Raw genomic sequence first — 25,697 nt, 5'->3', positions numbered from 1 at the left:
AAATATCGAGGATTGTTTTCTCTCCAGTGGAGTAATGGTTTCTTGATCTTGTTTCTTCCATTCTATCTTCACAAGCTATCAAGTGTGTCTCAGGACTGGAGTATCCAGTTCAGACAAAGAGAACTCACAGAAGAAAGATAATATTTCCAACAGATGTAAGTGATTTATAATCTTCGACAATCTACTTAAATCTGTTCAAAATTCTCCCCTAACCCTAACTGCCCTCTTTCAACAGCTTAGTTTGCTTTTCCCAAGACTGCTCTTCGTTACCTGCTTAACATTTTGAGAGGTCATATTCATACTCTCTAGAGATTGCTGCTTGGTTGTGATTTTGTGTGTTTTTGTTTTTTGTTGTGTTTTTCACTGAATTTCAAAAGGTTGTGCAAGTGTGTTACAATTAAATATATCCATCTAATTTTCCAATGCTCCTAGATCAGAGTCACTCCTTCCATCATTCTCAACCAACTCCCTCTCCAAGATTTATATCAGATTTATCACTTCCTTTATCACATATGTACATTGAGTATTCTAGATGTACTTGCCCCTTGTTTCATTTTTCATTCATCTATGTCTTTACTATTACTCCTCTCTGGTTTCAAATTCCTCATAGTCATTCTGTGAAACTGTCTATTAATAGTTTAAAATGTTTATATACATTCCATGGAGTTTCAATCCTGCATATACTTGAACTGATGTCAGCTTAAATTTCCATAATTCATTCATCTGCAGTAACAATTTGTGAGACTGGATACATGAAGCATCTAGACATGATTTTATTCTCATCCATGTGGAAGATTCATCTTTAGTCAACAAGAAAGTTTGAAAATGGCTTAGAATGTATTCCTAACTACCAATTTTTATAAAAGTTTTTATTAAATGGTTTGTGATTATTTTATTTTACATGGGATAATACTTTCTACTACTTATCAATTTTGGAAGAAGAAGAAAACTAAAATTTACTACTATATAGGAATATGATAGAAATAGAAGACAGATTTTATGTTTGTCATATCTCTGATGAGTACCCATATTCAAGACTTAAAGTCATATTTCTTACTATGTTAGACAGATATGGAAAACATAAAACAACATATGATAAGGCAACTATTTGTGACTTTTAAAAAAGTACCTTATTAAGTGATGACATTTACTTTATTACCTAATTTATGGGTTTGGAATATGGGAAGCTTATCTGTTTAACACATTTCTGGAAGTCACCTAATGAACAACACAAATGGTGGGTGGTACTATTTCTACACTTTAATGAATCATTGAAATTGTTTGGCATCACTGCTGGGTAAATAAATTAACTCTATTGTAACATGCTCTCTACACTTGAAAAGCTTGTAATGTAAGTATCATCTAATTGTCAAATATTATTTTGGCGAATGTGATTTTAAAAAGTTTATTTGAAAAGTAATACACTTTCAGGAGATTAAATGGAGGCTATCATTGGTTTGAGAGTGATAACCTTTTTATACCACAGAACCAAGTTGTACTGAAATACCAGTGTTTTGAAGCCCTAAAGATCTTCTCAATTAAAGTTTTTCTGAATTACATTTACCTCTAAGTCAAGATTTCTGGTTCTTGGTAGACCAATTAAGAATCTATCCTTCCAGGAACTATTTTTTGCCCGCCTTATGCTGGACTGAAATATTTCATTAATATAGAGGGGGGGTATTAAAAATAATCTTATGACACTTTGTGATCTTGTTCCCTCATATGAGCTGGTCATCTATAAATTGAAAGTTTGAGTTACAGTTCTTTCTCTCAGATTTTGTGATCTCATCCTCATTTTAAGTTGCCTTGAATTTCACAATTGCTTACTGCTAATTCCTGCATCTCAAGGGATTGAGGCCCTGAAATATAAGAAATGAGAAATTGAGATGGGTTTTCAATTACTTTCTATTTGCATGTTGCATGGGCCTAGGTGATCATGTAGGTAACTGGAACCTGGGATCCTAGGACCCAAGGATCCTGCAGAAGAATAATATTTTTAGACATCATAGCAGCAAAATTTTTGCATAATCAGTAGGAATGCTTCAGAAATAGGGAGAAAAACAGTTTGGGACTAGTGAGTTAAAACAATAAACAGAGCAGCAGAATAAAATCCCTTATAGATTAGAGGAAAATATTTTTTTCCATGTGAATTCAGAAGACCAAGAATACTTAGAACTTATCACAAGTTTATACCGAAGACATTGCATTGATACTTTTTATATTCTAATATATATTCTAAACTTAATTATTTATATTCTAATTCTACTTATTGGAATAAATAAATATCAATTTATTTGTCAAATTATCAACTAATTCTAGTAAGTTTCACCATGTAAAATATAAAATCAGCACATATAAATATAAAATATATGACTATATATAAGATAATAAAAAGGCACATGTTTTGCATTATTCTCTTAGGTTATAAAAGACAACTCTGTTTTAAAATATTATTCCAGGAGCTGGGAAGGTGGCTCAGTGGTAGAGCGCTTGCCTTGCATGCTCGAGGCCCTGGGTTCAATTCCTCAGCACCACATAAGCAAAAAGAAAAAAGCCTGAAGTGGCGGTGTGGCTCAGGGGGTAGAGCGCTAGCCTTGAGCTGAAGAGCTGAGGGACAGTGCCCAGCCCCAGAGTTCAGGCCCCATGACCGGACCCCCCCCCCAAAAAAAAAATAAAATATTATTCCATTATCTCTACCTCAGTGTTTGATAAAGCTAGAACTAGAGCTTTAATATTTGTAGATTTACAGCCTGTAGGCAAGAGGAAACATTGTGATTAAAACATTACCAATTTAAAGCCCAATAACGAGGAGAAACTTATGGACTTCTGCAACTATGAAAATATTTGGTCATAGAAAGGCAGTAGCATATGTTCCTGCCTGGTTGGATGGTAGACAGCCAGGACATTAGATAATCATGCATATGAACAATGTTTTCACCTTGGCTTTAGCTACTTTTGAAATGGTAGGTATAGAAAACAATTATATTTTGATAAAATACGTTCGAGTCTGTACAGTTCTGTCTGAACTGTTCTTCTCTCTATGATCCCTTGTAACTAAGATTTGTTTTGTTCCAGTAAGACAATCTAGACTGTCAGGGTAAGATATTCTAGTTGGTCTGTTCCTACATGGAAGAAGGGTAAAGGGTCAGGTAGATATTTGTGTCAGTAAGATCTCATTTGGAAAAATTCAGCTGCAGAAATTTAGAAGTAGCTCTTAAGCAAGGCTTACATTGAATCCATTAGCTCCACAAAGCTAACTCAGTTGGATAAATAAGTAATTGAAAAAACAATCACCTTTGGACCTAGCTATAAATATTTGAAAGTACGATCAAATCCCAAATGAAAAAGACTTAAAATAGTCATTGACAAAAAAAATAGCAAAGGTGAGCCCTCAACTGAAAAATATAATTTTTTCCACTCTTCACAGAATTATAGGGAAATGAGATCAATAGCATTGTTAGGAACAATAAGGTTTCCTTGTTAAAAATAGGTACCCCAGGTTATAAGCCTGTATATAGATTGCATCATTAACTACTTAAATTTTGAGGATACTACATGCTTCAGCAGCATGTATACACAAATTTCAATGAAGAGATTAACATGGCACTTGCAAAAGGATGACATGAAAATTTATGAAGTATTCCATATTTTTCATTCTTCAGATGCAAGAAATGAAAAACTATTAAAAAGTTGATTACAAAATTACAAGTGTAACAAAACAATTAATTCATATAATTAAAAGTAAGTTTGACATCACTGTTTGAAATCTTCACCTTAGAAAGACCTTTACAAAACCTTTTACATAACTTTTACAAAACTTTTGAAATTAGACAACATTGACATTTTATCCCAAAGAAATATAATACTATAAGGACCTAGGAAAAAAAGGAATCTTAAACTGTTTCTATATGAAATGCAATCTGAAAGGACACATTAATGAATCTATATATTATAAAACAATGTAGAATTCAAAGTATATCTCAGAAAAATAAAATAGATTATAGACATTATACAAACATAGAATATAGAATATTTTAAAATATACTTTTTTTCAGACAATGACCAGAAATAATTTAGTTTCTGTACTGCTCATTTCAACAGATAACGTAAAATTATTTCTGATTAAAAAAAGTCACAAACTCTGCAGAAATCAGTATATATATAAAACCTCTTCAATACATTTTGACATCAAAGGCAGCCAATTCACTTGGAAGAATTCCACGGAATCCATGAATTTTTACAGTAAGAGTCGGAGGCACACGCCTGTAATGCAAGTTAATCAGGAGGTTGAAATCTGAGGATTGTGGTTAAAAGCCAGCCCGGGCAGGAAAGTCCATGAGGCTCTTATCTCCATCGAACCATTCGAAAACCGGAAGTGGAGCTGTGGCTCAAGCCGTAGAGCACTCTCCTTGAGCTGAAGAGCACAGGGATAGCGCCCAGGCCTAGAGTTCAAGCCCCACAACCGACCAAAAAAAGATATTGCTGATATTTGGATTGCGAAAATATTTTGTATGGACACAAAGGATGGACTGACATTTTTGAATTTTAAGAAACTTAACTGAACCATTAGGACTTAAGAGAACAATTTATACAGCATTCCCCAACTTCAAAGAGGTAGTGATAATATTTATCCTTCAGGCAATATCAAAAGCAGTTTCTTTCAAGTTGTTCTTCAGGCCTGGTTTGACATAATGGATCAACAGAAGGAGATCCAGCATATCTTTGTTCTCTCAATTCTCCACAGCAAGTTGCAAGGGGATCAAGAGGCCTTTAGTTTTAGCATTGGTATCTGCACCATGATGAAGTAAGTAAGAAACCACTCTGGTATTATTCCACATATATGCACTGTGCAGGGGTGTCCAGCCATCTACAGTTATTGCATGTGCCGCTTGAGCCACCAATTCATGAACAATGTCTAAGTGTCCACTGTAGGCTTCCCGATGAAGAGGGGTATACTCTTCATCATCCCTCGTATTCACATGAGTGGCATTTTTGGAAAGTTGTCTCGGCACTGTAGTAAGCCGATTATTTTTGGCAGCCCAAAGAAGAAATTTTCTTGGATCCTTCTCCATTTTTTTTCTTGCAATTGATACCATTCCTCACTTGTTCATCTTGTTTCTCATCTTCATCAGAGTTGCCTAACCAGAGACTTTGAGTGTCAGTGGGAATGAAGTGTCCATGTATTTCCCTAACATTTCACGTAGGTTGAACTGGTAAGAAATATCCAGTGAATTTTCTGCGTCTGTTTTTTCACCATGACTTATATTCTCTTTTGGCCTTTTTAATATTCTAAATTATTCTAACTGGAGAACAGGGAATTGATGGACAGCAGAGGAAAGATGTTCCTCCATATTCAAAGGTACAGACTGAAAATGAGGACCAGTGGTGTCTTCATGTGCAGCTTATTCTAGGAATGAGAAAATATGAAATAATAACTTCTATTTAAATGATTTGAGAAATGGCAGAGCAGAAAGTGAAATTTTGCAACCAAAAATATAAAAGCAAACTAAATTAGGATAATTATAGAGCAATCATATTATCTATGAGAACCATGAAAGAGAAAGGAAGAGAGAGACAGATGTGCAATGAATTAGCTAGCCACAAAATCCATACCTCTGATCAATTTATGGAACAAACAAAATTTAATTTTTAAAAAAGATGGATATATAATGTATGTATTTACTTGAAATTAGTAAATACATTTTTAGTAGCCTACATAAAGAGTCATAGCTTTGACCAAATTACTGACAAGAATGTAAATCCTTAATGATTCTATTAACAGATTTGACTGAAATCAGTTGAATCACACTTTTCCTGTACAATGAAGGAATACGTCCAGGGTGGAAAGCAGCTAGAGAACGCAGGCCGATTGTATCTGAGGCAAAACTTTGTGGAAAATGATATTGAGCATTACTTACTGGTGATCCACTTGAGCTGGAAGTGTGAACCTGAACTATTGCTTGCTAATTCTGAACTATTGTTTTAATCATTATATTCTCTAAGAAGAAAAGGTGAGATTTAATTGATAGCCAAGACTACAAATACACTTTGACTTCTAATTAAGCACCTTTAATCATGAAAATCACATGAAGACAATAAACAGGCCTCCATTTTTAGATGAAAACAAGTGTCTTTAAAAAAAAACAAGGAATTTAAGTAGTCCTACAAAGGACTTCTATTTTACTACTGTATTATACAGTTTTTTCTAATGTTGGGTAACAATAAATAATGGAACTATTAGAAAGCTCTTAAAGCTCATATGTTCAATAGTGAGTTCTCTTATATTATATCATGGTCTTAAGTCAAAGCATATGCATTAGATAACTATAGATGAAAAAGTAGAAGCCACACTGGTGGCTCATGTCTTTAATCATAGCTATTCAGAAAGATGAAATCTGATTATTGTGTTTTGAAACCAAACCAAGCAAAAAATAATCATTAGATTCTGATTTGAAAGTAATCAGTAATAGCTAGAAATGGAACTATGGTACAAGCGGTAAAAATGCTAGCCTTGAGAAAAGTAAAATGAACAAACAACAAATTCTGGGACAGAGCCAGGCCCTCAGTTCAAGCCTTGGTATTAGCACCAAACAAATGAATTAATTAATTAATTAAAATAAATGCAATGGTCACATGTGGCAAGACAAGTAAAATGTAACACCCGTGGTCCCTGGATTGTGTATTATTTTGTAATAAGAAAATTTATCATTTGTTCTAATCACTAATATTTTATTTGAACATTTTTGTATAATAAACCCTGAATTTAGCATGCATGTATATGTGTGTGTACATGTGTGCACATGTGTGTATGGGTATATGTGTGCATGTACTGTTGCAATGTTGCTTGCCAATGTGGACAGGTTGAGGCTGAAAAGAGCTAACTGTGTTGCAATGTTTATTTATCAGTGTTCTGTCATGTCATTTCAGTGGAACCATATTTCTGTACAAATAATAACATCATCATAATCAAAGCATTTACAACATTAAGTTATATAAGAGACCGCATTCAGCTCTTATTATAGTTAGGTAAGAAGATACAGAAATAGTTAGGTAGTAAGTTATTGCTGTAATATGATTGTCAGTACAAAATATGTATTTGACCTCTTAAATTGGTAATACATTTTAGATATACTCATGGAATGCATTTGACCGACCTGACCAAAAAAGTATTACTCTCTGGTTATTCCTGTGAAACAGCAGGTGGATAAACTCTTTCCGGATTTCTGTTGAAAATAACTTTCTTTGTAAGATTATATCTATTCTCACTAAGAGATAATCAACCCCGTATTTATTAGGTTTGAAAATCCCATCATAATGACTGAAAATCAGTATTGTGTATATGGTTGTTAGATATACATTTCACAAACATACAAACAATAACATGTGTCACATCCAGATTGTGGATGCATTTGAAGTTGTTTTGTAAATGCAAAGGGATCTTCCCTCATGGATCTTTTATGGAAATAACTATCGCAACTTTAACAGATATGGCTTTTTGGATATCTTTGCCAGTATAAATAACATCCTAGAGTCAGTCCTAAATTTCTGAAAAGTCTTTAAAATTTTAGTATTATTTCAGTTCATTGACTATATAGCTAAAGATATTTCTGAAAAAAATATTGTTAATAACTGAAAATGTAAGTAGGTATATAGGCTTTTTATGCATCATTTAATGAAAACCCAGATTTATGAAAGTAAATGAAATAGAATAAAAGAATATAAGTGAATTTGGTAAGCAAATTTTTAGTATAAATTTTCTTTTCTATTAACACAGACCTTTGAATGTAGATGATGCATTTAAATTATTTCCTTTGTATCTATGTACTTCAGTTAGTTTTAGAACTTTTATAATTATAAGAGGGAATTTGTAGTATAAATAAAGGTCTTTTAAAATGATTAGGATAAATCTTGTGTTTTGTATCTTCCTACCAAGAATATGAGTTATTTGCAAGTGTTAATAGTTTATCATCATCATTATCATTATCATAAGACATTTTGAAAAATGCAGTAGTATTGATGTCTTTTTAAACCAATTGTATTCACAAGTTGGAGAGTCTTTAATTCATGCTTAGATCTTGGTGTCTATGATTTTTAGGTCAGACTGCATTTTTGGGTATATGAAAGGTAAAATATTTATCTGGAGTCAAAGGTGATTTTTATATCACTCTTGCTTTAATAACATTTTAAAGTAATATATTTCTGTCAAAATGTTGGGTTTAAAAAGCAATCAAAATACCTCTAATGGTAAACAATTTAGGTGAGCCACAATGTGGAAATGATTGGTCCGTAACACCTGCAGTGCGTTTTCATCAGGAATTGAGCAGGTCATTCTTTCAGTATGACTGTGTTAAACAGACATGGGGTCCCCAAGCAGTACAGTGTTGAGTCATGCGATAGAATATGATTTCTAATATTTTGAGCTGGAAATCAAGAATGTTATAGTTTAGCAGATCCTTTCACCAGGGAGGTATAAATTTATTATGAACTTGGAGTTTTCATATTACAGTTACCTATTTTCTTTTTTTTTGGTCAGTCATGGGGCTTGAACTCTGGGCTTGGGAGCTGTCCCTGCGCTCTTGCAATAAGGTGAGCGCTCTACCGATTGAGCCATAGTGCCACTTCCGGTCTACTAGAGATTTATTAGAAATAAGAGTCTCAAGGACTTTCCTGCCCGGGCTGGCTTTGAACCGGAATCCTCAGTCCTCAGCCTCCTGAGTACCTAGGATTACAGGCATGATCCTCCAGCATCCAGCTTAGTTACCTATTTTCTAACAAAGATAAAGTGAAATATTATTAGAATGCACACAATAATTCTGGGAATTTTTCCTAGAATTAGTAGACTAAGTGCTGGTATTTTAGTCATAAAATGCAATGAGTTTCTATTTCTGTTTTACCTTATTTTTTATTACTTTAGAAACTGTAACTCAAAATGGCATAAATTATCTTTACAATATTAGGATACATATTTCATTTCCATATTCTTACCCTAGCCTTCTACATAACTTTGGTACTTAGTAATCCTCAAATGTGAAAATAAAGAGAAGGAACTTATTTCAATATTATTTAGAATGTCAAGGCCCTTAGTAGTATCTACATCATACATGTGTACAAAGCCGGTGGAAATTTTTTATTATTCTCAGAAACTAGGACATGTGGTGTCCTCGTAGTTGCATCATGAAAAGGCTATAATTGAGTTAGTTTACTAAACCAAATATGTAAAAAAAATTCTACAAGTTAATTGGCTTGAACAATCTGCATTTATCATTTTACAGTTGTAAAGGACAGAAATATAAAAGAAGTCTCATCAGATTAAAATTGAACCACAAAGAGAGCTAAAATATTTTTCAGATGTTTCTAGTGGAAAAGGCATTTACTTCCTGTTCTGCTTAACAGAAACTTCAGAATCTGGGTTATCTTTTCATTTATCTTCTAATGTACAATCTTTACATCTTTCTGATGGTTCTTATCTAATCATGTCCCTTTCAAACTACAGCTGGGACTTTTGATTATACTTTCACTGTCTTATAATTATTCAAATGTGTTTTTCTCGTGTAACGAAAGATGATTACTTTACAAACATATATAAAATGTAAATTTACATTTGAGGGATTAGATATTTGTGGACTGTAGATATTTTGGGAAGGTATTTTACTGCCTACCACAATGAGTGAATAAGCATTCTTTCTACTATAACCTGTTATTCTTTCATAAATTTTGAACAACATATTTCTTCAATTAAATATAACCAAAAAAATTTAGTTCCTGAGAGCATTTCATCCTGATTAAAACATTGTCATGTACTAAAAATCTTGACTGCCAGAGAGCATCTCCTGAAGCAGTTATGGCACTATCACTTTTATACATTCTGCTTAAATTCTTCTCTTTTCAAGAGCATTTCATTTTTATTATTTTGGAATTACGGTTAATATTTATTTGACTGCCATTTTTAAAGAATGCAACACCCAATACTGGTTCTATATTCCTAACTTTTTTATGTCTAATCTGTTTCTGAAAGAAACACATCTATTGGAAATAAATGAACTGCTTATTGAAGTTGTATCAGTGTGGAGAGGAAATGAAGAAAAAAGATGTCCCTGTGTGTGTCACATTAAAAATGTACCTACAAGCTATTTCTCTTAAAATCATCTATTTTTCATTATGTTTTGATTCTGATAAAATTTAGTATCTCAACTCACACAGTGTTAATGCATTCTTATTTCATGCCTCCCAAAAGCAAACAACATATTACTATTTATTTTAAAATATTTTTTAATTTTTAAAATTATTATTTCTTAAAAACACTACATTAAAAAAAATAGCCAAGACAAATGGTTTATTAGATATTTAGACTCATGTTCAGACACTATGGTGGAAGCCAGATAGGGAAAAAAATCATGTTTTTATTATTATTTTAGCCATTCTGATTTACTTCATGTATTTCTTAAAGAATAATTCTGACTTTGAAGCCTTTTGCTTGATATCCACAATGTGTCATTCTTCCTTTATTCATAGGATAATTTGAAGAAAGGATGAGAATTCACAATAGAAAATGGAGAAGAGGAAAAGAGAAGGAGAAATCTAGATATTTTGTTTTTCCTCATCTCAATCACAAGGTCTGAATAATGATTGTGGATATTAGATACAGTGCTCTAGAGTGATTAAACAGTTATAGAAATAAATAACCCCACAAGTGATCACATAGAGAATGCTTATTTATAAATAAATAATAGCATCAAACAGGAAGTGTTATCTATTTGTTTAGTACTTTTTTTAGTATTTGTTAAATTCTGGTGTGCTACAGTCACCTATCATAAAGGTATACAAGAATGGTTAAAAAAAAACTAACATCTTAACATCATATTCTAATATTAGTTTAATTCTTACTGTGTTTCAGTTTTGCCTCAATTTCACATGCTATATTCTTCCAGTATATAAGTTGAAAGAAGGCTCCCTCTAGAAATATGCTATATTTACAGCTAAGGGAAAATAAATCCACTATTTGTTACAGACAATGAGATTGAAAATTTCCCCTAGAATAGCTTTAGACCAATTCTTGTTCATTTTTGTAAACTGAAGTAAATCACATGACACATCTTGACATTGCAGAGTAGAGGAAAATATCACCTACAGGAAGCTGATGCAGGACAGAGTAATATGCCAAGGTATGAAAAACTTGAGATAAAGAGGAAAAAGAAAAGAACTATAATACTATTATTCATACTTGCCATCACATGTCTCTGCAGAAAGAAAGCTATTATGTACTTTTGTTTCTAAAATTACTGAGATCTTCAAATCATGCCTTATCTTGATACTGAGGCAACATAAAATCTCAAAGAAAGCTGGAGTAATCATGTCAATGCTATATGTTGTTCTGCTAGGAAAAGAAACCATTTTGTAGACAATATTTTATACTAGTAAGTTGTTTTCCAGAACTAGATTTTGCTAATATATGTGAGTATTCACCGGAATAAATATCTTCATTTATCTGCATCTTGTGCAGAAAGCACCATCAATTACATGTGGGAGTTCATCGGTATCACTTTTTAAAAATGCAAAAGATGTGGACATGGAGAAAATATACACATTTTTCTACCATCACCTACCACATCCTCCTTTTTCCTTTCTAGGAAACACATCCAATCAATAAAAGAGCTTAAATATTTGGTTCTTGACCTTGAAAGTGAAAACAGAATGTTATGGATGTCAGAGATGACTGTTAATGGTGTTTTACATAATAATGTCACATGCAACTGCCCTATGAGACCTGCAGGTCTTAACACTGTACTTCCTTAGTGATGTGATAGGAATGTCATCATTACTGTGTTTTCTACTTCCTTTTCTACTACCTGGCCTAAATTATAACACATAGTAATGAAATGAAAAACTAATGCCATCCTAAGGAAGTCATTTAGGGATCTGGGAATGTGGCTTCAGGGTACAGTGATTGCTTAGCATACATCAAACCCTGGGTTCAATTCCTCAATACCACATTAAAAGAAAAATAAGTGGTGCTGTGTCTCAAGTAGTAGAGTGCTAGCCTTGAGCAAAAAAGGTAAAAGAAAAAAAGAAAAAGCTCAGGAAGCGTTCCCAGGCTTGAGTTCAAGTCCCAGGACTGGCAAAAAAGTCATTTATCTGGGAAATGCCAAATAAAGGACCTATACTTGGAATATATAATTGCTCCTTCCAACTAACCTAACACCAGTTCTTAATTCATGTACTTTACCTATATTAGAATACTTTGTTGAGAAAAAAAAGTTTTGTTAATAGGTCATGGAAATTAATGTCAGTAATGTGCTTAGATATCAGGTGAAGATTAATCCTGGAAATTCAAAGATTCCAGGGTTTTGAGTGGTCCCTGCTAATCACAATGAGAAGGGAAGTCTAAGTGAGATTTGGAAATCTTTTTGGTCAGTTATGGCACCACAGAGGCACAGGCTAATTAATAGTTTTGACAGAGTGAAGGAATCAATCCAGATGGAAGAAATAAATGATAACAATAACTAAATTATACCAGAAACTGTTCTAGGGAACCATTTTTGGTTATTGAAGAACTAGTTATCAACTATGCTAACTCCACATTGCCTTTAGAATTCTAAATCACTTAGGCTAGCTCTTAATCTCTGTGTGAAAAGTTGTATCTCAATCTAAGTTGTTCTTTCATATCTGATCTCCTCTGCATTCTAAAAATCTGTCTTTCTCTATTTGTGTATTAAAAATTATTGATACTAAGTCCACATATGATGACATCAGAGGATGCTAAAGTAAGAGTCACATAGCTCATGAGTTATTAATGTAACAACATGTAAAAAGAGGATATATTTATTGCTACCTCAAATTTTCTGAAAAGCTGCTATGTCATCATTTGATTCAAATTTCCATTATTTGTCTACACTGTCAGTAAGTGCACATAAATGCAAATATGAGCCGGGTGCTGGTGGCTCACGCCTCTAATCCGAGCTACTCAGGTGGTTGAGACCAGAGGATTGAGGTTCAAAGCCAGCCTGGTCAGGAAAGTCCATGAGACTCTCATCTTCAAATTAACCACCAGAAACACGGAAGTGGTGCTCTAGCTAAAGTGGTAGAGTGATCAACTTGACCTGAAGAGCTAAGGGACTGTGCCCAGTATCCGAGTTCAAGCCCAACTACCAACAAAAAAAACCTGAAATATGACTTTAAGCTTCCCCAAAAGGAAGTACGAAGTCAATAGTAATCTTCACAAGCAGGAAAAAATAATTCCAAAATGATTCAGTGCACCTAATTTTGCTGAGTTATTTTAGTTATTGCTTCTTTGTTGGACATAATCTCTTCTTTTAAAAATTGTCAAATATTAGCTGTATAATAATCATCATCTAATATCTCAGGGTTCAAAATTGAAGTCCAGACAGTTGATTGATGTCACTTAGCTTTCTTACTATCACAATTCAAAGCCAACCCAGACAGGAGATTCTTTCAAATTCTTATCTCTAATTAAACACCAAAAAAGCCAGAAGTGGAGTTTTGGCTCAAGCAGTAGTGTAATAGCTTTGGAGGCAGGTGGGCAGGAAAGACAACTGTTCAGGGACAGGGTCCAGCCTTTGAGTTCAAGCCCCAGAAGCAGAACAAACTAAACAAACTAACAAGCAAACAAAAACCCCACATGTTTCTTTGGTACCATCCTTTAATTACTGGTTTGAGAAGAGGCTCCTTTTGCTGATCATATTAATTGGATCCTGCTTTTTGGAATCCTAATTGCGATGGCGAACTGAGGACCAGACTAAAGGAATGGATAACTGACTTTTGCAATAAGTGAATCATCTCGAGTTAAATATCCATGCATAAGACATTTTAAAACCTCCATATCTTTGTTTCTTTGCAGTAGAATACTGTAAAAGAAAGTTAGTTCCCTTTTTTCTATGCTGGCCTTCAAATAGCATATTATTTCCTTTTGTAATACTCTCAACTACAAGTTTACAGACAAGTTATATGTGAGTAAAGAGCACACTCGAAAAAGTCAGGGACAGAGTTTCCTTCAAGCCTTGGATTATTTTCTTGTACAGTAAAAAGGATAGCACAAATTAACTTTAACTTTGTCATTTCTCTATGTTCAATTCCTCTCTTGCAGTCAGTTTCCATTTCTTGTAACAGTTCTTTCTACTTACTTCAAGTAACAATCAGTGGTACTGCTCCAGGTAAAATGAATATTTTCTGGCTTCATTGAAATAGCACAAAGACATCTTTGGACATGAGGTAACACGTGATTCAGAGTCAAATTAGTAATTAGAAAATATGGAATTTACATGGCTTATAAAACTTATCCATGTACATATGACTATATAAGATGATATTAAGTGAAATGAACCCCAAAATAAAGACACAACTTGATTTTTCTTTCTTACTATTGTTTTTAATGCATCTAACATATACTATGATATTTTTTTCTCTTCTATTTTCTTCCTCCATGGTATAACCCGTTTCCACTGTATTTGATATTCGTGACCTGCATCTTGCATATACATTTTTCTAATGTGGGGATGGGAAGGGAAATAACATGCTGAAATAAGGATACAATATGACCCGTTGTAACTATGAGATAAACAAGACACTATGTTGAAAATGAACTTTACAACATGGGATGGGAGGAGGGAGTTGGGGTGGTAGGGAGAAAAGGGATGGCAGAGAAAAAACAAAAGAGCAGGTAACAATGTTCATTATGTATTGTACTCATTAACTTAATTATGTAACTCTAACCCCTCTGTACACCATTTTCACAATAAAAACATGAAAAAACATTATCTTGCAGTACATTAAGTTCAAATTTCCTAAGTGCTCTGTACATTAAGATCAATTTTAAATGGGAAAAAGGTTCTCAGAAACATTTTTTATTGGTGTGTGTTTTGTGAATTATTTCCCAAGTGTACATAAGTTAACAGTAGGAGAAACAATAGGAATAATAGGAGAAAGGGAAGTTCTGTGTTTAAGTATAATGGTTCAATACAGTATAGAAGACTCTGCAAATAAGACAACTTTGAAACAATAAAGCCAAGGCCAGTATGTAGATCTATGAGAGTGATATAGAGAAAGCATTACAACTAAGTGGAACATGAAGGATGAGCTCACTCTCTTTCTTCTACTAGCTCTAATTCATGGTAGCTAATCATGCAAATTTGTAAAAGGTAGAATGGAAAAATAATTCTGGTTCCAAGCAAGTCAGATATAAGAGTATGGACTTAACTGTAAAAAAGGCTATGTTGAGAGAGCAGGAATTATACTAGCAATGAACTGGTGGCTAAGATCACATTTATTTTTCTTTTTTCTTCCTTTTTCTTTTTTTTCCTTTTTGATGGTTGTGGGGCCTGAACTGCTGGCCTGGGCACTGTCCCTCTAAATTTCAGCTCAAAACTGTGCCCTACCTCTTGAGCAACAGCACCATTTCCAGTTTTCTGGTAGTTAATTGGAGATAAGTGCCTCAGAATCTTTCCTACTCATGCTGGATTTGAACTGCAATCCTCAGATCACTTTCTCCTCAGTAGCTATGATTGTAGGTGTGAGCCACCGTCACCCTTCTTAGGATCACATTTCTAACAGTGTACACTCAGCATATGTAATGTGTAAGTTCATCTATGTTTATATGAACTCGAGTTAAAAATCTAGGCTACAACTTAGATTTTACACTCAAAAAATGTTTGTAGTTTAAAAGTCGATACTCCTGGAGAAATAAAACCTAAAAATGTAAAGGAGTCTGGGAAGTTCAGTTTGCATCCAGCTTGGGCAGAACTGTCTTTGAGACACTAATTAACCAGCCAAAAGTTGCATTGGAAGAATGGCTCAAGTGATGCAATACTAGTTATGAGCAAGATGGCTGAATAAAAGCTTGAGGTTTTTGCATAAATATATACAAACATGCACATACACACACATGCATTTATATGTTCAAACACACATAGGAAACAACTCTAAGAATATGTAGAAAAGTTAGAAAATAATAGAAAATATGTCCTGAGTAAGACTAGAATCAAGTGATAATTTTTTTTTGCTTTTCTTTTTTTTATTGTGAAAATACTGTAAAGAGGGGTTGCAATTACATGGGCAAGATAATGAGTACATTTCTTATCAAACATTATAGCCTCCTCCTTTGTTTCCCCTTCCCATTCCTTCCCATAATTCTTAATATTAAAAAGTCCTGAGGTGAACTTTCTCCCAAAAAACTTGAGAATATTACATATATAGGGACCAGAGATAGTAAAAAAAGTCAAGTAATCATTAATAAAGGAATCAGATTCGTGGAGGAATGAATCAGAGAACCCTTCAGATACATCTGAAAATGTTCATATCCTGTGTGAAATGTTAGAACATCTTTGAAAATAGTACATGAAGAGTCTGAACTATGAGTCTAGTGGAAAATATTATTGGAGAAGTTCAGTATTTATAGTCTGTATTAGAATAAATAAACCAACAAACTATAGTAGGACAAGGTGATACAAGCCAAGAATTCTAGCACTCAGACTAAGGAGATTAGAGAGTGGAATTACATATTGATACATTTCCTGGACTAGATATTATAATTTTGTATCGATAAAACAAACAAAGAAAGGAATAAAAAATAAACAAGAAAGGAATACACAGTTGGAAATTTGGGTTCATTTTGTCATTATGTTTTGAGAAGTCAAGTTTCCGATTAAAATGCAACTCATATATAATGTTCAGTTCTGTTTTTAATGTTGTCTTCATTACAGAACATTCCTAGATACAAAAGGGCTCATGATTCCCAATCAAAAATTTGAAAAAGTAAGCATCATTCTGTTGGATTCCAAAGAAATGATGAAGGATTACAAAAGCTTAAGCCTGGAGAAATAGCAAAGTTCATCTAATGTAGCACTGTGTAGACCTGGCTAAATTAGAATTTAGATTTAAAATGAATAGTTTTTGTTTGTAATATGATATTCTATAGGATACCACAAAATTATTTTCAAGTAGAAGGTTTAATTTACAAATTCATAAATGATTCTGGCATTCTATTTACTGGGTATAATTAGAAATTAGTTAATAGATAATTTCAACAGTTCATGTGTAACATGATAATTTGAATAATCTAGACAAAGTTGCCAACAAATGGATGACATTAATTTATAAATTTAGAACAAAAGCAATTTTTGAGACTTTAGTGTAACATGGTTTGAAGAGAGTAATTGTGTGACATTTTCTTTCTTCTACCTATTCATAACATAGGATGAAATTTCCGTAATTACGTACCTCTGTATACAATGAGAAAAATGCTAGGATTGGGGTTTGTTTTTATTTTGTTTTTGTTGTTTGTTTTGTACTAGGGCTTAACTTCTGGGCCTGGGCACTGTCCTTGAGCCTGGATTTGCTCAAGGCTACTACTCTAAACTTGAGCCTCAGTGCTAATTGTGTCTGGCTTTTCGAGAGCGTTTTATTGGAAATAAGAATCTAAGGAACGTTCCTGACTGGGTCAGCTTTGAACCATAATCTTCAGATCTTAATATTCAGATATTCAGATCTCCTGAATATCTATGATATATAAAAATATACCTATAAATAATATTTGCAGGTATTCTGATCTCAAAAATACCACTGGAGGGGGGCGGGAAATGATGCAGCAAAGATAGTGTAGTGTTCTTTCCACATTAGGAAGGGAATCACATTAGCAGAAGTGTAGTATTTTTTCACACTAGTGATAAGCTAGTCAGGATGTGAATTTAGGGAATTTTAAGGTGCATCTTACAAGTTAGAAACTTTTGGACTAGGATGACATTATAAAAACTTGGGATTGATGGTCATAGAAATAATAGCTTACTCTGATGAACAAATGTTTACTCTGAATGAATTAATTATTATAGATACTTCATAGTTTTATCTTCTACCAGAATGTGGCTATTTTTCTGTTGACTTTTAAATATGTAACGCTCCATTGGAAACTTCATCTATTGCAGAATATAATGCAAACAGGTACTGTTTTGAATGTCTCTGGTATGGCATGTTCAGAATCTGAAAATGAGTAGTTAGTAGTCATAGGAATGATGAAGAACACATATATTATGTCCTCTTAACAATTACTCAGTTTTAAATGTTAGGAGTTTCCATAGAAATAAACTGTTTTCTCTTTTAGTATGAGACAATACTAAAATAATGTTTTTTCAAAATAATGGCATTCATATTTTGAAAATATTGTATAGCTTGATAACATTCAAATTGATGACCCTCTGATGAAGAAAGGGGTAAATAATTCAAATTAGAAGCCAAATAGTGTTCATTTTTTAAAAAATGGAATACATATAGAATAATATTTACTATACCAATACAGTGAAATTATATTTTATGTAGCTCATTTTTAATTTAATTTTATTCTCAAGGTGATATATAGAAGGGGTTGCAGTAATTTTAAGGTAGTGAATACATAACATTTGGAACTTTTTACCCCCTCCCTCATTTTTCTCACACTTTTCCTTCACCACAACACCACTCACAAGTTGTAGTGTAAATTTCCAACATGTTGTCTTGTGAGTATTGCTATGGCATTGGTTTGCCCTTTGTCCTCTGTGTCACCATTTTATTGTTTCTCTTCCCTTGCCAAATTAAGATAAATGTATTTATAATTCACCGGATACTGGAATCAAATACATCAGGGGATAAACCATAGGGGAAAACACAAAAGAATAAAGAAATCACATAGTACATTAAAAACAACAACCACAAAGAAAAACTTCTTTTATCAAATGCAGGAGTTCATTTTGCTCAGCATCTTTTTATATGTTCATACATACAGAGCTATTGAGCAATTCTGCTCATCTGCTAGGATTATCCTAGACATTTCCTAATTATTACAAATGAGGAAAACCATGGAATATGTTTCTTTGTATCTTGTTTATTTTACTTAGTAGGATTTATCCAAGTCTTCCCATTTCCTTATGAATTGGAAGCATAGAATTCCACTATGCATATATAAACCACATTTTGTCAATTCATTCATCTACTGAGTGGCATATTGGTTTAAAACAATATGGTTTAAAAGTGATAGGTCGCATGTATCACTTAGGGTCATTCAATAATGATAGAAGCCACTTCCCCAGATATCCTAAAATCATGATTTCTAAGTAAGATGGGATTTTATGGCTGTACAATGTTGAGATATATGAATTAGTCTAATGTATAATTTGCACTGAATTAGGCAGGAAGATATTCAATATCATATAGGATAAAAATGGTAGTGTCAAAATATTTCCCTTGAGAAAGATATAGGAGGCTGCAAGAAGTATGAAGTAGTTCAGATCATTTTTAAGAATTTAGAAATGCAAGCTCAAGTATGTCTCTTTAAATAAAAAAGTTATGTAAGTGGAAGGGCAAAAGAAGGGAAGAGAAGAAAATAACTGACAGCAGATCATTGTCCCAAGTTAGAGTATAAAAGATATAATCCATAACTTCCTACTTAAAGAGAAACCAATATAATACGTCGCACTTAATTTAGGTACATGCAAAATATTTACTTGGCTTTTTCCTACTTTAATGTTCCAAAATAAATGAAGAGATATAAGAAAAGTTACGTGATTGTCACTGCTTCAATCTGAACACTAACTGTGATGAGCCCTCTTTTTCTCACTTTGCACTTGGAAAATAGTCCCTAAGTTGATGATGTTTTGGCTGATTAGAGTCAGAGTTAGGGGTTTCTACTTGTACAATTATCCCAGAAGGGTTTAAAGCAGTTTCCCCCCAAATATATCCAACTACATTGTCTGAAGCTGTACTGTGAACACACCCTCACACCTGAGCACATAATTTGAAATTATACTTCAGCATTTCCTTGGCACATTCTACTTTTTACCTTTGTCTCCTTTGCACATTCCTTTTGAGTTCATAGTTGCTCTATTTACATTTCATCTGTAAAAACTGCTAAGAACATTGTTTAACTACCACTTCGTGTTTGCACAGTCCAGTTTATGTATGAAGGTATTTTGTCCATGTTAAGTAATAGGGTAGTATTCATTCTCTGAGGAGAAAAGTTCCACAATATAACCCTATGCCCACATTAGAGGGTGTAGAATTTAAAGCATTTTGAGACAAACAGTGATGTTGGAATTGCAAGCTTCCTTAGGGACATTTTCTTGGAGCTCATTAGTTTACCCAGGAGAAATATAAATGTCTACAAATTTTGAAGCTAATTAGTAAGTATCTGAATTAACACTAGATCCTAGATATTGTGTTAATACATTGTATTATTGTTACATCAGAATCCTTCACTACTTGAGAATATGTATGTGAAAATGAAAGAAATACATTAAAGCAAAATGTCTTACCTTTTTAGGCATTTAATCCTAGTAGTGAAGGTAATGTCTGAACTCTTCCATTCAATAAAAGCTTCACGTTTATAAGAGCAGTTCCTACATATAAGAATTTGTGGCAGGTTGATTGAAAGTGTTATTTTAGCATGGTGATATCCCTAAAAAGTACTAGACTTAAATAGAGTATATGGAAGTTATGATGTGTCAATGAGTATTGAGGCATTTTCTATTCTAAAGATGAATCAATTTGAGGAGGATTCCTCAGTAACATCAGTAAAGCTGTATGTTTAACCTATACTTGGTGTTACTCGTCCTACATTTGTAATGAATAAGCTGATAAGATATCCAAACATATCTAAAGATATTTCAATCAAATCCCAAACTGATATGCATACATGGGTCACTCATTGGAACTGTAGGACAATTTAGGCTTGTCTGTGCTGTACTTCAATCTATAATATCCTGGCTAAACAAGTCTTCCAAAATATTCACAGAATACCTCTAAGGAAAGTTCATGACAGTCATACCTGTAAAAATATTTTAAGGTTAGGATAAATGAAAATTTTCCCCAACACTTAAAATCAACAGGATCTGTTGAATTCATGGATCCAGAATTTTATGGCTTCACATTCAAATCACAAAATTTTATTAATATGACTTTCACCAAAACACAGTTGTTATTGAACTTGTCTATGTCCTTTTAGCTTTCAAATCCAGATAGTATATTTCCTTCAATATCTTCCTGAAAATTATTTCCTTCCTTTACTTCTGTAAATCTGTGTTTATTAATTTTTGTTTCCTTGTTTATCTTTCCTCCAATCTTGTCCACATTGGTGCTCGAATTGCTCACACTTGTGTCAGAAATTTCCTTTTCTTCTTCCCTTTAATATTGCCCCCAATTTTTTTATTCTTTTTCATACTCATTGTCATGGATATTTTGATGATGTCTAAACAGACATCATCTTTGCATCTGTTTAACATAAACTTTAGAAGTATCAGAGAATTTTTACCTCTAAATCCATCATTTCGACCGGTAGTCCTTATCACCAACAATATCACTAACACAGTTGCCAGCCAGAGTTGTGGAAGCACTTCAGAGTTCTTCTTACCTTTCTACTCCTGTCCATTAGATAAGAAGAATGACCAAGATTTTCTCAGTTTCTGTCACTAATATAATTTCTATGTACTCCTTTTTATGCCCCTGATACCAGCCTGTTTCAAGTACTAATGACTGGTCACCTAGTCCTACAACAACCATTTACAAAGTATGCTTTTGCTCCAGTCTTTTCATATTGGTCCTCTCCATCATCAAATCTCTTTGTAAGGACACACAGAGAAAAGCTAAGAAACAAATTGCAGTATCATTATTTACTCACTACATTGACTGTTGGCCTTATCTTTGTCATCTGTAAATGGATTTAATCTACCAGAAATACTGAAGAATATATTTGTTGACGTCTGAGCAATAAAAAAGAAAAGTGAAGAGTCCTTACCACTTTAGCTTGCAAATAAGGAAAGAGTCAAATTCAGTTTGTTGGTATAAACTCACAACTTGTTTCATGGAGAAATAAAAATTAATTTTACCTCCTGACTCTAAGGCCTGTGTCCTTTTAAGCCAACTACAGATATGTAAGTGGTATTATGTAAATTGTGCCATGTTTTCACAGCTGTATTGAAGAACATACTCTTAATATATCATTGGAAAACACTGGTTATTGAATAGTATCTATTTAAGAATGTTATTTGAACTAATCACACTAAGTTGAAAACTATATCTTAGTCCACCAAAATGTTGGAAATAAACGATTTTATTGATAAAAAAATACCACCAAGAAAAGTGATTATACATTAGACTGCAAGAATAACATTACGGTTTTTACTGTCTCTACCTGTTTATGTGATTGTATTTCTTGATATTGAAACTCTCCTCTTGTTATTATTATTGTATGTAATCCAACGCTGTTTATTACTATGTATTCAATGTGGGAAATTCAGCTTCAAAGATATCTAAAGATTTTTCCTTTTCAATCACCACATTGTCATTATCAAGCTACATTGGGGTCATCATCATCATCTTCATGAAAATTATTATTAGCATCATAATTGCTATTATTGAAATTCTGACATGTGTCAATAATTTTGGAATTATTTGTCTTTTGAATAATAATTTTAATTTTACCACTGTGCATGCATACATATTAAAATTTTGAACAAATAAAAGGAACAAAAACATTAAACAATATCAGATAGCTTGAGTATGTGCTTACAACAAATTATGGAATATATTTTTGAAGCATTGTAAATTCCTAACCAATATGAATTAACTTCCTATCTCGCCATCACTACACACAAATATTTAAGTTAGAATAGAACTTTTTCAAGATATACTGTAAATGTTACTACAATATTATATGTATATCTAAAATTTCCTTGAAAGTAATAAACTCTAATTTGTATTCAAATATTAGTTATTCTATTCTAGGAAACTCTTAGAAAAATAGACTGTATATCTTTGAAATGAAAAAGATAAAAAAATAATAGCATAAAAGTTTTACAGGGAGTCAATCTTCAGAAATATATATATAATATATATTATATAATATATATATTTTACACGTAACATTTATATATATATATATATATATGTTATGTGTAGAAAGACATACATTTTTAGAGATTATTTGCCATCAGAAATACTTACCTATATCTAAATTTATGTGTAGAATGATGTACATTATAGTGAAACAAACAACATAAAACATAGTCAAATTTTTTAGAAAATTCATGAAACCATACACTTTTTGCTTGAGTGATCTCTGTATAAACTCAAAATAACAGACAAAAAAAAAAACCCTCAAAATAAACAGAAATCACATCTTTGTTTTAAACGCTGTAGTTTACAAAGAGTTTTTAGCCAACACCGAAAACATCTTTTTAGGTATTCTGAATTTTGTGTGAAGAATTTTTTTTTTAAATTTAATTTAATTTTATTTGTGAACATAGTGTACAGAGGAGTTACAGTTACATGGGCAGGATAATGCGTACATTTCTTACCAAGCATTGCAGCCTCCTCCTTTGTTTACCCTTCACATCCCTTCCCAGCCTCCCCCCTCCCCCCCTAATCCAAATCCTTCTCCTTCCCCCCCCCCGCCCCCCCCCCCCGCACCAACGTTGTAAAGCTCGTTTTGGACATGACAACTTGTACTTCTCATTGTTGCAACACGTCCACCTGTATCCTTAAACAACTGGTTTTTCGCCATCTCCTCCACAAGTTATACTGACATCAAATATAGTGAAAGCAGGGGTTATACTGTGGGGGAGGGACATACAAAGCAACAAAGAAATAATCTTATAAATGCGTTAGAAACACATGCATGAAAGAAAAAAACATTAAAATACACATCTAAAGGTTCATTTTCCTGACATCACATTATCTGACCTTTTCCGCTTGACTCATACATATACTAGATATTACAAATAAGGGAAACCATGGGACCTACGTTTCTTTGGGCTTGGCTTACTTCACTTAATATAATTTTTTCCAAGTTTTTCCATTTCCTAACAAATGGGGCAATGTCATTCTTTCTGATGGAGGCATAGAATTCCATTGTGTATATATACCAAATTTTCTTGATCCATTCATCTACTGAGGGGCATCTGGGTTGGTTCCATATCTTAGCTATGGTTAATAATGCTGCAATAAACATAGTTGTGCTGGTAGCTTTAGTGTGGTCTTGTTTGTAAACATTAGGGTAAATGCCCAAAAGTGGGATTGCTGGGTCATAGGGGAGCTCTATGTGAAGTCTTTTGAGGAACCTCCATACTGCTTTCCAAAGTGGTTGAACAAGTTTACATTCCCACCAACAATGAAGTAAGGTTCCTTTCTGTCCACATCCCCTCCAGCATCTGTTGTTGTTAGAGTTCTTGATTTTTGCCGTTCTAACTGGAGTGAGGTGATATCTCAATGTTGTTTTGATTTGCATTTCTTTTATGGCTAGGGATGTTGAACATTTCTTCATGTGTCTATTGGCCATCCTTCTTTCTTCTTCAGAGAAGTTTCTCTTTAAGTCTTTCGCCCACTTATTTATTGGGCAGTTGTTTCTTTGAGGATTTGTTGTTGGGTGGTTTAATTTTTTGAGTTCCAAGTATATTTTAGATATGAGACCCTTGTCCGTTGTATGGCTAGTAAAGATCTTCTCCCAATCCGCAGGCTTTCTATTGATCTTGCTAGCTATGTCATTTGCCCTGCAGAAGCTCTGCAACTTTATGCAATCCCATTTGTCCAACCTTTCTGTGATTTGTTGTGTTTCCGGGTCTCTATTCAGAAAATTTCGGCCTGAGCCAAGGAGACCCAGGGTTTCTCCTATTCCATACTGTAATGTTTTCAGAGTGTCTGCTTTGAGTTCAAGGTCTTTGATCCATTTGGAGTTGATTCTGGTGCAGGGTGATATATAAGAATCTAGCTTAAGTTTTCTACATGTAGTTAACCAATTTTGCCAGCACCATTTACTGAAGAGGTTGTCTTTCTTCCATTGTATTGTTTTAGCTCCCTTATCGAAGATTAGATGGCTATAGGTCTGTAGGTTCATTTCTGGGTTTTCAATTCTATTCCATTGGTCCTGAGGTCTGTTCTTATGCCAATACCAAGCTGTTTTGATTACTATGGCTTTATAGTAGAGTTTGAAGTTTGGTATTGATATTCCTCCAGCAGTGTTCTTTCCATTCAGGAGCGTTTTTGCTATTCGGGGTCTTTTATTGTTCCATATGAATTTTTGGATTGCCTCTTTTATTTCCTTGAAGAATGAGGTTGGAATTTGGATAGGTATTGCGTTGAATTTGTAGATAGCCTTGGGAAGTATTGCCATTTTCACGATGTTAATCTTTCCAATCCAGGAGCATGGGAGGTTTTGCCATTTTTTAAGTTCTGTGTTGATTTCCTTTTTCAAGATTTTAAAGTTTTCATCATAGAGGTCCTTCACTTCTTTAGTTAAGTTAATTCCTAGGTATTTTATTTTTTTGTGGGGCTATTACAAATGGAATTGCTTTACTAACTTCAGCTACACTTTTCTCATTGTTGGCATACAGAAAAGCCTTTGATTTTGGGTGGTTAATTTGATACCCTGCTACTTTGCCAAAGTTTTGAATCAGCTTGAGTAATTTGGGAGTGGAGTATATGGGATTCTTTAAATACAAGATCATGTCATCTGCAAAGAGGGAGCTTTTTATTTCTTCTTTCCCTATTTGGATCCCCTTTATGTCTGCATCTTGTCTTATTGCTGTAGCTAGGCATTCTAATACTAGATTGAAGAGAAGTGGAGAGAGTGGACATCCTTGTCTTGTTCCTGAGTTAAGAGGAAATGGCTTTAGTTTTTCACCATTGAGTATAATGCTGGCTGTAGGTTTGTCATATACAGCCTTTATTGT

At 33.4% G+C, this 25,697-nt stretch overlaps 1 pseudogene; it reads left to right on the top strand.

Annotated features, from left to right (window-relative positions):
- The first annotated feature begins 3,555 nt into the window (after nt 1-3,555).
- Nucleotides 3,556-3,652, top strand: LOC122115646 (annotated as a pseudogene).
- Nucleotides 3,653-25,697: the final 22,045 nt, after the last annotated feature.

Source organism: Dipodomys spectabilis, unplaced genomic scaffold (assembly GCF_019054845.1).
Source record: "Dipodomys spectabilis isolate Male_0828 unplaced genomic scaffold, ASM1905484v1 ptg000123l, whole genome shotgun sequence".
Lineage (NCBI taxonomy): Eukaryota > Metazoa > Chordata > Mammalia > Rodentia > Heteromyidae > Dipodomys > Dipodomys spectabilis.
The sequence above is the reverse complement of the archived record's forward strand: the minus strand, read 5'-3'. Positions and strand labels throughout refer to the sequence as shown.